This window comes from Photinus pyralis, unplaced genomic scaffold (genome assembly GCF_008802855.1).
Source record: "Photinus pyralis isolate 1611_PpyrPB1 unplaced genomic scaffold, Ppyr1.3 Ppyr1.4_LG7, whole genome shotgun sequence".
In the NCBI taxonomy this organism is placed as follows: Eukaryota; Metazoa; Arthropoda; class Insecta; order Coleoptera; family Lampyridae; genus Photinus; species Photinus pyralis.
The window spans coordinates 29,420,498-29,436,935 of record NW_022170738.1 but is presented as its reverse complement, the minus strand read 5'-3'; positions in this window follow the sequence as shown (position 1 = coordinate 29,436,935).

Sequence of the window (16,438 nt, the reverse complement as noted above, 5' to 3'; positions counted from 1 at the left end):
CCGATAGCTCCCTTGAATTACGCCCAAATAGTTTGACCATTGATTTTCAGTTTATTCGAAAGAAGTTCTTTTTTTTTAATTTGCAAACGAAAGAACAAAGCTCTTTTACTGAAAAAGCATGTTGCTTTGTCTCCAATAACGGTGTGCAATAGTCTTAAGCAATTGCGCAATGAAATACGTACAGCGAGATTTAGTGAAACCAGCACCACAGCGACATTAGGGATCATTGAAGAATCCAACATTAACCAAGCACAGTTCCGCACATTCCTTTCAAGCTTGCAGAAAAACGAAATGCGATGGATGATGATGAACGGGGTAACTCGCGTGCAATTCAGACGGTACAGCGCATCCGATTTGCTTTTGAAAGATTGATAACTTAATTACTAAGCACCATTGTGAAAGAGGCGTTAATTACTTCAAAAAAAGGTAGGGATTAATCCGGAGAATATTTTGGCAAGATTCGATCTTTGACTATGAAACAGTAGAGCAAGCACGCCGTTCACCACGAAATAATTCATTCTGGAATCGACAGGGCGAAAATCTCTATGTTTCCACCACCATAAGACATGTAAAGTTCGAACTACGAGCGAAATACAAGAAAATTCGGCACAGAACCAAGTTTTTATTTCGGATAATTCGTGAAAGGGGAACTGTAACGCTAGTTACTAATTAAACGTGTCAGTTTTATTTTAAGCCAAAAGAAAGAAACGTCAACGTCAGCTAGGCACGTTAAGCTTCCTGGTGTTTCTTTGCTAAAATGGATTATTGTTAATGTTCTGTAACAAGCAGCCGTTTCGTATATGAAATCTACCAGCCTTAATGACCACCCTGTATATATGGACGAGTAATTCGACGGTTCGTTGCTAAGAAACCGTAGCTTCCAGATAATAATAATAATAATAAATAATAAATATGCTTTATTATGCAGTATATATGCAGCATAATCTCAGGGCGAGGTTCAGCATCGCTGTTCTTCCACCTAAACCCTGAATTAAATAACAAATAACAACAAAAATGTTGCTTATTACTAACTAAACCTATCATTCTGTGATTCTAAATAATATTTTACTATGCATCCAATCCAAAACAAAAATCTAATTATAAAATTAATACAAAAAAAAAAGTGAACAGGGTTTACGAAATTATAACAACTTAAGCATTAGAATTAGTTTCAAATATAAATATGCTCAAATAAGAATATGCTCGTCCATTAACATATTACGAATTTTGACTTTAAACGTGTTAGGAGAACTATTTACTAACTCGGTTGACAAACAGTTGTAATAACGATACACATTATATCAAAATGACCTTTGAAATAAAGCAGTAGAATGGAGGGGAGGAGAAATTTTTCCACGAAATCTTGTATCAATGTTGTGCACGTCAGTTCTAAATGTAATGGTATTGTATAAGTATGGAGGGCTTTTATAAATAATAATTTTATGAAAAAGACAGAACAGTTGCAGTTCCCTACGGTGATGCATAGAAAGCCAGTTGGCATCTTTTAACTTATGGCTAATATGTTCGTATTTACGTATTCCATAGATAAAACGTAGACATGAATTTTGTACTCTCTGTATTCTAGTAGAGGTAAGTTTATCTATGGATGGGTGATAAACAGGAACACAATAATTAAACTGAGACAACACAAATGCTTCACAAAGTCTTATTCTAGTTTTAATGGTGAGAAAAGATCTTTGCCCGTAAAGTATCCGCAAATGCGAGTATGCACGCGAAATATAATTGCTAATTTGGGTTGTATATCTAAAGCTATTATCCAACCATAGCGCTAAGCTTTTAGCTTTGTCGGAAATACGAATTGTGGAAGAACCGATTTTAATTAAAGGAGTCATATTTAAGTTAGCAACATTATTCTTACTACCAAACAATAGAAACACCGATTTGTGTGGATTCACTTTCAGCTTGAGCTTCCGTGATAATGAATTGAGCAGCGATAGTTCCGAATTAATGATATGAATAGCATTGTGTAGCTCAGACATGTGAAACGAATAATAAATTTGCATATCATCGGCGTATGCATGTACTGAGCACTTAGTCACAGAACTCACAAGTTGAGATGTATATAGCGAATATAGCAGGGGTCCGAGAACCGACCCTTGAGGCACCCCATGCCGGAGAAACAAAGGCTTCGAAGTGGAATCACCTATTACTACTCGTTGCTGTCTATCTGATAAATAGTTTCCAAACAATGCAATTGCATCAGGGCTTAAATTCATACTTCTCAGCTCATTTAAAAGAATTGATTGATCAACCATATCAAACGCTTTGCTATAGTCGATCATAACCAGCAAAGTAACGAGTCCTCTATCTGTTGCAGCTAAAATATCTCTATCAGTGTATGCAGCTAAAATATCATTTGTTACACTTAATAGTGCAGTGGTACAACTATGACCGGACCTAAATCCAGACTGTTTTACCGGTAACAGATTCATCTCTAATACAAAAGAGTTTAATTGATTAGAAATAATATACTACTACAATTGTTGTTAGTTTAAAAATTTGAAAAAAAGTTTGAATTGTGTCACTTCGGTTCGATGCCAGTTTAGCTTACACCTCGAATTTCGGAACATTTTTAACAAGTCTTTTGCTGTTCTCTTAAAGTCGATCATTTTTACGTGTTAGTAATCCCTTTTCATTAAATATCGACTTTAGGTTTTGAGGAGGTGTAAACTTTGAGGGCGTTTGAAGTTGACGAACTAGTAAGATCGTCGCGAACTGCAATTAACAAAAGTACTTAGACTTACACTGTTCGTATATGTGCCGCTATCAATTTATTGCCTGCATTAATCTTAATACACGAATTAGCACGCGGCGGCACTTAATTTCGCGCTAAATGGCTTTATGCCAGTGCTAAAAAAGAAAGGGGAAAAACTTGTGTGTCGTACAACAATGGGTATTGTCTGAGGCCTTTCATATTCAAACCGCAATGTGTTTTGAACCGAAAGTAGGATTCATTACAGAGGACACATTCTGCCTTATATTTTCCCAGATGCTTTTCCGACTCAATTCGTACACGCGACGGTTAATTGGAAAAAGGTGGAATATTTTTGACTTATGTAAATCAGGTGCTCCCTTTTATTTAAGTGTAAATTTTTGCCCTAAATAGAGGAATGTAATCAACCATTTCTAGAAAGGAAATTTGTGTAGAGTCAATTATGAATTGGAACATTGAAATTTACCGTCCAATGTCGTATCTGTCTAAAATTTCGATTTATGACGATCTATTTTTAGTATAAGCTTATTTCGTCGTATATACTTTAGAGATATATGTATAAAGGTTTCATGATGTCAACTTTCAATTTAAATTTGTTCTGTAATGTCCAATGCCGTAAATATGTTTCGGGAGAACCATTTGTATACGATAAACTACCCTCACGAAAATCGACCTACTCACTAAAACGATATTTTCTAATATTATTCTGGCTGTATAAGGGAACCGTTATAGCACAATTCATTTGTTTTTGAAATGTGCTGAGATATCGTTATGTGTATACCTATTACCGATAACATCTACATTCTGTAAAATTTTGATAGCTCCCCAACTCAATAATGTAAAACACTATTTAGTTACTGAGGAACGAAATTTGTCCGTGGAAAGGGTGTATTACATAACGAGAGCTGAATACGATACCTTTCACACGAGATGATTATTACCGCGTGCGATGAGGGCCAGCAATATCACACAAGGTAAGTGAATACTGTCGTCACTTTTTTGTGTTACATAACAAACACGGGAGCAATTAGTTTCCGATAAGGGGAAAATCTGATGAAAATGATTCTGGTGTTGCATTTTCGACCAGTGAACAAAACACAGTTTTCTGGCTGAAGAGGTGCAGTATGTGAAGAAATAGGTAAAGTTGAAATCGAGGTTTCAAAGTGTTTAAGAAGTATGGCTGTTTCATGTCATAGAAAATTTAATGATTGTCGAAATTTAGAGATTTTTCCATGGGTGTTACGTGTAGTGGAAAACCGTGTTGGAAATGAAGTCTGCCCTTTCTGCAAATTTCAGTTCAAGAGAGCATTCTTTTATGAGATTCGGATGGTGCAGTCGTTCGGTGGGTATTTCGTTACAAGGGATGAAGAGATAGGGGCAGGGGGGGGGGCACTTCCTCGGTTGGCAGGATTTCGCTAGAATCCGCAGGGTGACATTGTCGCCGAATGAGAGGACCAGTGGACCTTTGACTGGTTGGAGAGGACCGTCCCTCTTATTGGGCCCTGGGATGGCGCGTCTCTGAAGGTTCAGAGGAGCATCACTAGGGTAATCAAGGTGATGTCTGTGTTTTACGGGCTCTCGACCACCATCTTGAGTTTCTTCTGATGCGTTAGCTTAAGTGAGGAGAAACTCAGCCGAGTGTAGAGCAAGGGCGTGTCGGTTAAAAGGGCCGAGAAGTTGTTACCGTTATCGCGAATGAATGTATAAAAAGCTTTCGTATTATGTTACTGCATCGCGAGTGAAATAAGGAGATTTGAATTCCGTGTTTGGAATACGGAACCAATCGTGATTAGAAGGAATTAATGAGTCGTTTAGTACACAAATTTCTCCTTTTTCTGTAAAGACAATAAATTTCTCACCGTTTATTAAAACTCATTAATACTACCCTACAACATTTAACAAATACATGTTGGCTGCTATATAACCGTCGAAGGTTAACTGTTCGCGAAAAATGTCAACGATTCCTGGCCGTTCAATAGAAGAAAAGCTATCCGACGGATGGTTTCCAAACTACATTTACCTTATTTAATCTCCGGCCGATTATTGTACCGTAAACATCAGTCATGAGGATTATGAGGTGCCGTAGTATGGATGATCTATGTCAAATGAAGGGGTTTATGCCTTCAAAGAATTTTTGTAGTTTTGGTTTTCATTGAAGATTTAACAGCTAAAAATCTAAATTTGTGTAAAAATGTCAACTTGTGGATTCTTAAAGATTCGTGAGAAATTGCAATCAGTTTTATTTCATGAAAATCGGATTTTTCATTTAAAATTGAGAGGTTCAAAGTTCAATAGAAAAATTGTCCAAATTCATGGTTTATGTTTATGTCTAAACTAAATTTTTTGTGTAATACGTCGCGCTTTTTATTGCTATTCCATTTTAATACAAATTAAAGTTAGTATAACAATTTTTATAAATAGGGGATTTTCACCTCATATGCACAACCTATATTCAAGTATAAGGATTTTGATAGAAACTGCTGCTGTTTTCCAGTGCACATTTCTAGTTCTCTTGAATAAGCTTTTTCATCAGGAATGGTAAGGTCACGAGAAATCCTGCAAAACTCAGGATTGTTAGGTGGAAATGGAAAATCCTACAAATTCCACAAATCGATTTGCTTTGGTTTCACGTTCATACAAGGTGTTACCTTCGGGAATTCCCGATAGTTTAAAATATGCTTCCTTGGCGAGAACTTCCCAACGAAACATCTGGGGCCCACGGATAATAGACAAAAAAATTTTTGGTTCCCTTTGCCTCTAAATGTTTAGTACATTTTAGTGTGTTACACTCTTTCACAATAAAAATATGTAAGTAATAAAATAGTGAACTATAAACTTACAAAAAATCGGTGCCTCAATGCTCCAGGAATACCCGTTATACCGGGTGAATCGCGGGTGAATATTCCAAAACCGAACATGGGCAATTAACATGTGAAAACGGTTTGTTTTGTTTCTCCCCATTTTAACTTACATGTTTTATAACGACACTAATCGAAAGAAGATTTCTTCTCTCATCTAATGATATGCCAATTAGTTGTATTTCGCATAATTCCGAATTCGCCTTTGTCTCGAGTTATTAAGTGGTTTACAGTTGCAACTTTAAGTAGAAGAGCCGGCTCTGAACCATAAAACACCTCCCACCCTGCTATTCAACAACCCCTTATTTTTCAAGCGCAAAAATGCCAAGTGGCCTGCTCTCTCACGTGGAGATCTAGTGGAGGAAGACCCAAAAACGCCTCCATGACAGCTGTGGGGTTGTTCTGTACATCGGCAGGACTCGAGAGATGCCCCATGAAAGGGTGCTCTGTAAGTTTTTCTCCAAGGAGATGTTTGTAAAGGGGAACATCTGTTACCTTGGGGTTGTGATAACCCTTTTTGACTCCCTTGCAGTTAATTTCAAATGAAATTGTTCTATGATCCGACACAGTCGCTTCTGGAGTGACTTGCTAGTTCGTTATGTAGTCACAGATACTCGATGATGTCAGACTGAGACCAATCACAGTCTGCCTTCGGGCAGTTACGAACATGAGTTCGCTGCACTGATTCAGAATCTCTAGATTAGTACTTGTTCGTAACAACAGGAAGACAGACTGTGATTGGTCTTGGAAAACTCGCGGGTAAATTAACAGTGTAATGTTCCAAACAATAGCAACTTCCGCTATAGTAAAATCGGAACGAGGTTCATTACGAGTTCCTTTTGTAATTTCTGTACCCAATCCCTCTAAAAATTCTCCAGACTGCTCTCGTCCTATTTGGTTTTATCTACGCCTTAACTTATATAACGTTTAATAATTACAAGACTTCCTAAAGCGATTAAAAAACAAAGCTCTATGAAATTAAAGTACGTAGAAAAAAGGCTATTGTTAATTTCCACCACGGCACAAATCTTTATTTACAGTTATCGTACAAACTGGCGGAAAAAATCAATCCTCTAATTTTGACAGTCTGCAGATTCATTATAATACGTTTTGCCTAAACTGATTTACCCTTAGAACACACCGTGTGTGAAGAATAATTTCGGATATTTATTAGAATTTATAAAAGTAGGGTTATAATACAATTTGAAGTTTGAAATTTCGGAATATTTTTTATGATCGGCTTGCGAAATTTACTTAAAAACCTATCCGAAACTGTAGGACCAATATATTTTGTAATATTTGACACACTGGCAAAGCTAAGATATACCTAATGTTTCAAGTGTGGTTCACGTGATTTGTAGCTGCTGCAAAGTGTAGCTGCCAATTAGGTCCCCTTATAGCTTATAATAATGGGTTTTTGAATACACTGCTCAAGATCGAAACAAGTGCCCATTATCCTAGTCAGCTTTAGATTCAGTAACGAGTACATGATATACCGACGGATACTGGCGGTTATATGCATTTTATATTCACAAGAAGCTTTAGTAATTGAAAAAGTTATATAACCTCTATAAATTTCATACAATACCACCAAACGAATTGATTTATCCAACTTTATATAACTTTACAAGTCTCTTTCATATCGGTCGAAGGAAAAGTTGCTAAATCAGCTTTACTTCGGCTTACGGAGAATTTCCATTTCTCATTCTTTTAATTTGCGCAAACTACATTGTAAACAATTCCCGGACTCTATAGCCGCTTTGAAAGCGTAATCACGAAATCAATGAGTTTTCCGAATCAGGTTAGACTTTTCTCGGCTTATGAACTCGAGGAAACGGCTAGGGATTTAATACAAGCCGACGCCCTTTATATGCAAAAGTGCGGACTGAAAGTTAAAAGCTGCAATTTATTTATACAAACATGACTTTTTTCCCTTCGTCGATACGATTGAACAGCAATTGAAGGAGGTAATTCAATCACACTTAGAGGAATTTCCATGTATTCAGGGCTCCGTTCGTCTACATGGTATAAATTTGTAGCTTTTCAATATATGTATATTGAAACGTTGGATCATGCTTTTGATCGCTACGAGCTCGGTGGTGTGAGCTTTTTTGTCAAGAAAACGCTCACAATAAATCGCTGCCTGGTACGTTGAGAATGTTCAGCGTATATGCGACGCATTCTTCATCGCTGATCCATCGAAGAGCAAACCCCTCCAAAGTAAATATCCTAAAGTTACTACGCACACATAATCTCGTTTAATTAATTCCTTGAAACATTGATTGATTTTCGTTATCAGAACTTTAGTATTTGCAGGAGCTGGTGGACGTGCTCCGAAGTTACATTACAATGCAAAGCATTCCTACTGATAACCTTCGCATTAGGTGACAATTCAAGTTCACCCAAATTCAAATTCCGTACACCATTCCAGCGATAATAAAACTGAAATGCTTGCATCGTTATATAACTTCTTTCGGGAGTTCTTGTGACGTTGTAAACTGTGCAAATCGATGTAAAGTGGCAGCACGTCAATATTTTTTTACGGTATACTTCTAAATCTCACTCTTTATATTCTGTTGACGTTGACATCTTACAATGTATAATGTTACTTATCAATGCTAACGATGTAACGAGAGCAGATGGTATTCCCCTTCTGATATTACAAGCATTTATACAAAAGGTCTTGCTGATTGCCCCACTCTGCGTCGTAAACCAATGGGCAGCATATAATAAAAAGAGCAATCCGGAATAATTTTCATTTGCAAAGGAACTTTTTCTAATTAAGCCCTATTGAATAATATACAAAAATAGGGAACCTAAATTTATACCTTAAATTCTCACCCTTTTCGTTTACGGTGTCCTTAACCTTTTGGTACTGGTATGTAAACATATAACATCGTGGATGTCAGAAATACTTCCACAAACTATAAGTTACGAAGATAAGCAACCTATAATTTTACGCTGTGTGGGCTTTTTTGGAAGGTAGCCCTAACGTTGTCGAACCAATGGGAATTAACTAAATACCTCCATAGCCATTGCTATCCATTATGAACTAGGCATCTGAAGTTAGCTGAAGATAAAAAGAGGGGATGAGCGTTGCCGGAAATTGGGAGATTCGCGTTTATCAGTCAAGGTGTTTGGTGAGGCAACCAAGAAGATTCGCGTTTGAGCAGTGGCGCGAGGAAGATTCGCGTTTAGTCAGTCAAGGCGTAGAGATTAGCTTTTTGGTCAGTATAGCGATTACAAAAACAACCTTTAGAGCCCCAATAATGAAACCCGGGCGGCGTTCGGAACTTATCCGAGCTTCAAAGGGAAGAAAAATGGTCAGTACCCAGTGACAGTTTAGTGTCTATAATATACAATAGTTTTTTGGGAAGTTAGCATTCAACCAAAGTGCAAAAATTTATGAGTTAACATTTGGATCATTATAAAGATAGTGCTATCCTTAGTGAAAGTGAGCGTGTAAAAGCTGCGCGCGTTAGCTCGTAGCGTGCCTTTCTATAAGGATTCACGAAAAAGAAAATTACGCGCAAAAGCAATTACGTATTTCCCTGTCGAACTGCAAACACATCATTATCGCAAGAAAACCAATTTTGAACTATTAATAGACAAAATAAATTCAAAACCGACTCATATTGGTGTCGAAAAAACTTGTGTAAAATTGTATATAGTTTTTGTATTCTCATCGAAAGAAATCTCTGAGTTTGTGACCAGTCTTTACAGACTTTTTCATTTTTTTCTGGGATCAAAGCAAATTCCAATTAAAATTTATGTTAACTCGGAAGGTTTCTACTATACAGGGTGGTGACTTGCGTAACGCATCATAGGGATTTCAATGTAATTGTCGTAACATGCGATTATTGGCTCCCCAAATTATTTTAGAGCAAAAATGTATTAAGGTTTTTTGTAGAAAAAAATTGTTTACGTCAATCAACCGTATTAGTTTTCAATTTTTTGCATAATAAAGACGGAAAATTGGAAAAATAAAACCCGCATCTTTTTCAATAATCTGCGATGCCATGGAGCTTTCCAAAACAAAAAGATATCCAATTATCAATTAGCAGCAGTTCGAAATGACTTTTATGATCGACTTGGTTACTGTCTTGCAGTTAATGATGACTTATTCGCAAATTTATTGTAAATTATTATATTAGGAAACCGTTTTTAGTAATTTGGTCTTTCTTTATGTTGAATTTGCTGTTCTAAATATAATTCTTTTTGATAGAATTTGATTTGTTTTATAGCAGACATTCCATGGCATGACGGATATTGGCGTAGTTTTTGTATTATAAAATTCCATGGCATCAGAGATTTTTGAAAAAAATGGGGGTTTTATTTTTCCAATTTTCCGTCTTTATTATGAAAAACATTGAAAACTAATACGGTTGATTAACGTAAAAAAATGTTTTCTAAAAAAAACATTCACACATTTTTGCTCTAAAATAATTTGGGGAGCCAATAATCGCATGATATGAATTTTACATTGAAATCCCTATGATGCGTTACGCAAGTCACCACCCTGAATACTGCGTCAATATAAAAAAAAATAAGCGGCTTGTGAACTACAAACTAGTAAACTATAATATATTATGGATCTACTATGTACATACTTGAAGTTAAATTAATTTTTAGTAAAGAGGGGATCAACACTTAATCAGAGAAAATATAAATATCAAAACAGACTTCCGCAGAAACAACGGAGCTATAATCTTTAAGTGAATCTCAAGTAAATGTAATAATTACAATTCCATTGTATCGAAAACCAATGTGTAATCAAACGTTAAATCAGGGAATCGACGAAAATAACAAAACAAAAGTCTTTGGGTCGCAACCTGTTGAGCTCAAAAGGGCGCGTTCTGTAACAAACAATAACACAAACCAACAAATAAAAAGGTTAGTGAATCGCACTGCACATAAAGTATTGCGAAATAGCAATGCTAACGTCTGACACGGAGGGTAATCACATACTAAACCTGTAATTAATACTTAAAATTAATCAATAATACGAATGACTTACACTAGTAAAATCAAAATTTTGATCGACTAGGACTGTCCTTACAGCCCATGTATAACTGACGTTAAATTCAAGAAAAATCCTTTACGATAAACAAATAACTATGTTTCTATCAAATAGCGGTTCAATATTATCAATTCAGAACACAAACAAGATAATAGGAGCCTCGGTAAAATACCTTCAGTCTCATGCTCGAAATTGAACTTCGCGCTCTTGTTATATAAATAACAAATAGTCGACTAGTTAAATAATCTGCGCTAGTCCGTGTAATATGTTAAATGCTAACAGGGCGAATGCATAACGTTAAATTATGTTTGAATTTAATTCTAATTATGAACTAATTATCACTATTTTCCGGTTGAGTGAAATATAAAATCTATAGTCGCTCTCGGCGAAATTGTATTGCAAACATGCCCGAGGTAATAAATTATCAAGGAAGTGGAGAAATTAGTTTATAGACCGTAAAATTTTGTGCTAACAAATCAATTTCGCTTTACGGTTCGTGTCGCCGGATTAAGTTTTAAACAATTACGTGAATTATTATACAGCTGTAATTTGAAGCAATCGTGAAACTGTCAAGTTCATGTAAATTCGCTTGCACGATCAATGGATATTATGCATAATATATGCGAGTATAATGTTACTGGCAAAAGCTGTTATAATTATTACGGCTGCTCAAGCACATGTCATTCATATGCTAAAGCAAAGGTTAACAGAGCTTGATTTAACCAATTGTAGAATGTTTCAGAAGAAAAGAGACATACGTAACCACCACCCACCACCACATACTTTGATGGGCGTTATTTAGATGTAGAAAATGCCACAATGCTTAATTATTTTCTCCAAAACTAGCAATATGGCATTATTAAAACTTATGTAGGTATTGTTGTTGCAATTCTCCGAAGTCTACAAAGAGTGTACTCAGTAAATTTCATGATAACTCTAATTTTTGTAAAATGGCTAAGAATTGCAGTTGAATTTCTTTAATTTCCAGAAAATCATTTTGTATTCGTTAAGGGTACTCAAAATAGAACCGAGATCTGGTGAAGTTGAAAGGTGTGGATAAAATAGAGATTGGCTATAGAGTGGAAAATGAGATAAGAAATATTGATAAAAACGAGTTACCTTACGGTGTTTGCTAATACCTATATAATTTATTTGTTTTTTTCTATATACAATCGAAAAAAAAACAAAATAAAATAAAAAACAAAAAAAATAAATTATATCTTAGCAAATACTGTAAGGTAACTCATTTTTATCAATATTAAAATATATATAAATAATGGAAAACTTCATCAAACGTATGAGATAAGAAAGTTAAAAGCATTATTAAATAATAAATAGCTGTATTGATGGGAGAAGGGAAGAAATTAGTCAGTTTATTAAATATATATCTAAGGTCATTTTTGATTGTTTTAAAGATAATTGTATTTTAAGAAAAAAAATTGAAAGGTAAGGCGGGTAGTTTGACGCTTTGTACGTCAGTGACTATTGAACGTAGAACGACAAAATGTTTGGGGTATTTTTTTGACGTAGAAAAGGTGTCTGATTACGCAAAACGGAACAGGATTGAACATAAACATCATATTGACTATCTGTGGTGATGAAGAATGGAGATGAAGGAGAATGATCCGGAGCTGGAGGAATTGTGAAGAGATAAAAGCTACAATTGGAATGGCCGATCGGGCATACAGTAAGGTGCGCAGAATGCTCGAAAGCAAGTTGGATACAGGATTTAGGAAAAAATACAAAGGTGTTTTTTAATGCCCTAGCAACACAGTTCCGTATAAAAAGCGTTTATTGTAGACTAAAACCCTTCATATATGTATAATACGAATATTAGGAATAGTGGGAATATTATGCGTTTATTATTTTTCATTGATATACGATTTATATGCGTATATTAAAGTGGTGTTATATACGTTTATAAAACGAATGCTAAAAAACGGTTATTTATATACGTCGTGCCATTAAACTCGTTGCGCGTGCTTTAAAGACTTGATTATAAACTTGTATCTTAATATACTATTTCAGTGGGGCGAGTGTCAGTCCAGGCTACCCTACCATTTATGGATAAATTCCATCTTTTCCTAGAAACTGTGCACGCTGCCACCATTTCGTGCAATTAAACATAAGTGCCCGTCTTTCTGACGTACATAACAAATTTGACTGAATCTCTTTAACAAACTAAAAATGCTCTGCACAAAAACGTTCCACGATTTTCGAAAAGAAAATAAAATCCGTTCAACAAGTTTGTTACGAAATTTTCTCTTACATTTCATGATCTCGTAATCAAACGACCCTCGACTTCTGAAATGGTGAAATTAAATTTAATCGATATCCACAAAGCTCCATCTTGAGATGAGATAATTTAATAATTTCCTTCTTATTTAAGCTTCGCCGCATTTCAAAAAAAAATTACGAAATCAATATTTCTGTAACTTTGAATTGAAAGTATATTTTAATTTAACTGAATATTTCCGAAAATCATATCCAAGCTTCATAAAATTTCCATGTATTTAATTAAAATTTTATAGTTTCAGTTATGTATTCCGACTAAAGTTTGAGAGTTCATTAATGATTTCCGAAAACTTTTGGTCTAGCAATATATTGCCATAGAGTTTGATGACATTTTTAGAGGCTGAGATTGTGCAAAACTAAGCGAGCTGAATTATAATAGTTTGCAAATTACCGATTTCTATCGTTGCCGAAAGTAGAACGTTATCAGTTGCCCCTAGGTATCGTGTTCTGGCCGCAGCCCGTAGTAGCAACGTGAAATATAGAAGAGAAAGTGAAATTTGAATTCTTGCGGGTGTAAGCACAATTTGTGGGTGAAACTTGTTTCTTTGATGATTCATCTGCAAACTATTTGATTTGCTAACTTTATGAATAGGTACGTGACTTTCAGTATTTACGTAGCGCGGTTCCTTTTATAAGGTACGAAGCAGCACACATGCAGGCAAAGTTGACAGCAGAGTATCTGCCGTTGAAGCGATGGAAAAATGAAAAATCCGAGAAGTTAGAGCGGACCATCGCCATATTGAAAGATGGCGAATATCGTAATATCTTGGACGCCTTGTACAACGCTAACCAAAGTTATTCTAAAAGGAATTTCTTGTTCGCTTACTTAGATTCATAAATCTCACCGTTCACTTAGTATTCGCATAAAAATACATATTATTTGGTTTCATTCCACGAAAAAGGGCGAACCTTCCTCGACAACATATGACAAGAAGTAAAATTTCTGTAGCCGCATTTATTTTTCCGAGGGTTACTGGTATTAATGAATTCTGAATTGAATAATTGAAGCGTACAACAACCTTTAGACAGAAATCATAAAGGATTTAAGGGAAGTTGATGAAACTGATTAAAACTTCAATCGTTTAAAGATTGTTTTATATTAATATAAGTAACAAAAAAAATCAAAAATAAAAGTTTTAAATTACTCTTATTATCATTATTACAGCTAAAGAGCTAGTGCAGGGATGAATTGATCATTGTAAGATCGGACGGCCTTTGTACAGTGAAATTTTCACACCCTAAAACCGCACTGAAATTTATAAATTTCTCGATTGAAGATCTTTTTTTTTCGTTTTGATCGGGCTGATTTGTGGTTTGTTATACATGTTTTTTTGTTAGCATTAAACACATCTTTAAGAAAGAATCATTGTTATAAACAAATAAATGACGTTTGAAAAACACAATGTTGTGTAAACAACGTCATGTGGACGTTATTTTTGACGGTACATCCTGTATATGAGAATATTGCAATTTATCAGGTGTAAGTCTGGGGGATTGTCTTCGAATAAGCACAGAGTTGGTTTATTCTATTTGAATTTGCGCCTCAGTTGTTATTTTTCCTTTTAGAATTGTTTGTAATTGAGCATTATTTTCTTTTTAAAATACATCGGTTTTTTTAAAATTTATTCAAGTTAGATCAGCCTTAAGTTAGACACATCTGGTTGTTTTGCGATAAAAAGTCTTATCAGGTGAAATTAATTAAGGCACGTGTTCGTATCGCTATTAAGAAGTTAAAGGGTGCTTTCTAAAAGGTTTGTCTGTCATTAAAAGTGCTTCTCTGTCCGAGACACTGAGAATTGGTTCTATTCATCAAACCAGATTTTGTTATTAAGTTCAGTGGTCAACATTCAGAAGCCGTTAGCGTTTGTGTGCGTTTAGTGCGCCTATAACGCAAATCTTATACGATCCGATTACTTAGATTACTGGAAAAGTCTGTAAGTGATTTAAAAATCTTTATTTTTATTTATCAACCGTCTGAGTGCGGGGGATTTGTAACTGTGAGAAGATTACATAGTTTATAATTACATTAAGAAGGTTCGGAAGCACTCGATATTAACAACGTTACTTTATTTTTTTTTAATAACAGACCAATTGTTCTTCCCTTTCAAAATAACGAGGTCAATTAATAATAAACGCATGCCACCGTAGACGTTCCTCTGGATTGAAGGGTCGAAAGAGACCGCTTGTTTTGTATTAAAGGTAGTGGATCTTCCTTTTACTTCGATTATCTTGGTGTGGTCGTCTTGGATAAGGACGATGTCATTTCTCTGAATGGGGCCTAAGAGTTTGACATTGGCATTTATTTATTTATTATCCCTCTCTTGTTCTGGGCCCTCAACAGGCTTGCGCCCAATTACAAAGTGACCCGCATAATGCTTTTTAGTTCCCACCTCTGCCACAGATGAAAAATTCACCTCAACACAGGTTCAAACGCCCGACCTCCGGATTTATAGCCCAACGCTCTACCATTGAACAATAAAGCCGGTTGATTTGGTTGGAGGTTGGCAGACGAAAAAAATCATGGACAAATTTACCGAACGCTATAGTTTGATATATAGTTATACCAAACTTATTTAAATATTTGCAAAAGACCCCAGGAAACCATCTAGTCCCCCCCCCCCCCACACACCTTTTGAACCACTAGCATGTAGCCTATTGTCCCTTGTATAAGTTTGCCGCTGAACAATATTTTTGTGTAAAAAACGTCAGTTGGGCGTTATTTAGGCTGAAATAATACCGAAAACAAAAACGTGTCACCCTGTACATGCGAATATTGTAATTTACTTTAAATCTGAAAGATTTCATTACAACTCAGCATAGAATTGGTGTTTTTCCTCTGAATTTGTTATGTTAGTGTCTATTTTTCCATTTTACAATTGTATTTAATTGCATAATTTATTGTTTAAATTTTATCGTTCGTGTGGTCGTTTTGCGATAAGAAATGTTATCGGATGATTTGTGATCGATGAACACAGGATGGTATGCCGATATCAAACAAATATGGGACTTGTATTTCAATTGAACTTTGAACTTTTTTGTTTGTATTTTTGGATATAGCTGATAGATCTTGCGTATGGTTCGTTGCATTGTTCTTAGGACACCTTTATTTTTGACAGTCCCGTATGTAGCATAATGTGATTATATTATAATTACGCTATTGTGTTTTTTATTACTAATTGAATGACACTCATCCCAAAAGCGATTACCTATTGGAAATTTTAATTGATATCTATATTTATAAAAGTTCTTATCATACTATGCACTATAAAATGGGATTATTAGTATAATCAGGTTTACCAAAATGTGGGAAGACATTGTGCCAGTTCTTGGAGGAGCATAAATACAAGTACGCTAGTAAATGTGTATAAAAGGTTAAATTTAGTGTACCTACATAATGTAGGTATATAACCACTGATCCCTTAGTAATAGATTTTTTAAATTTTATTACACTGCTCAAATGAGCCATACTGTATCAAATATTACTAAACAACAATAAAAAATCTGAGTTTCTAACTTTTAAATTATTCTTAT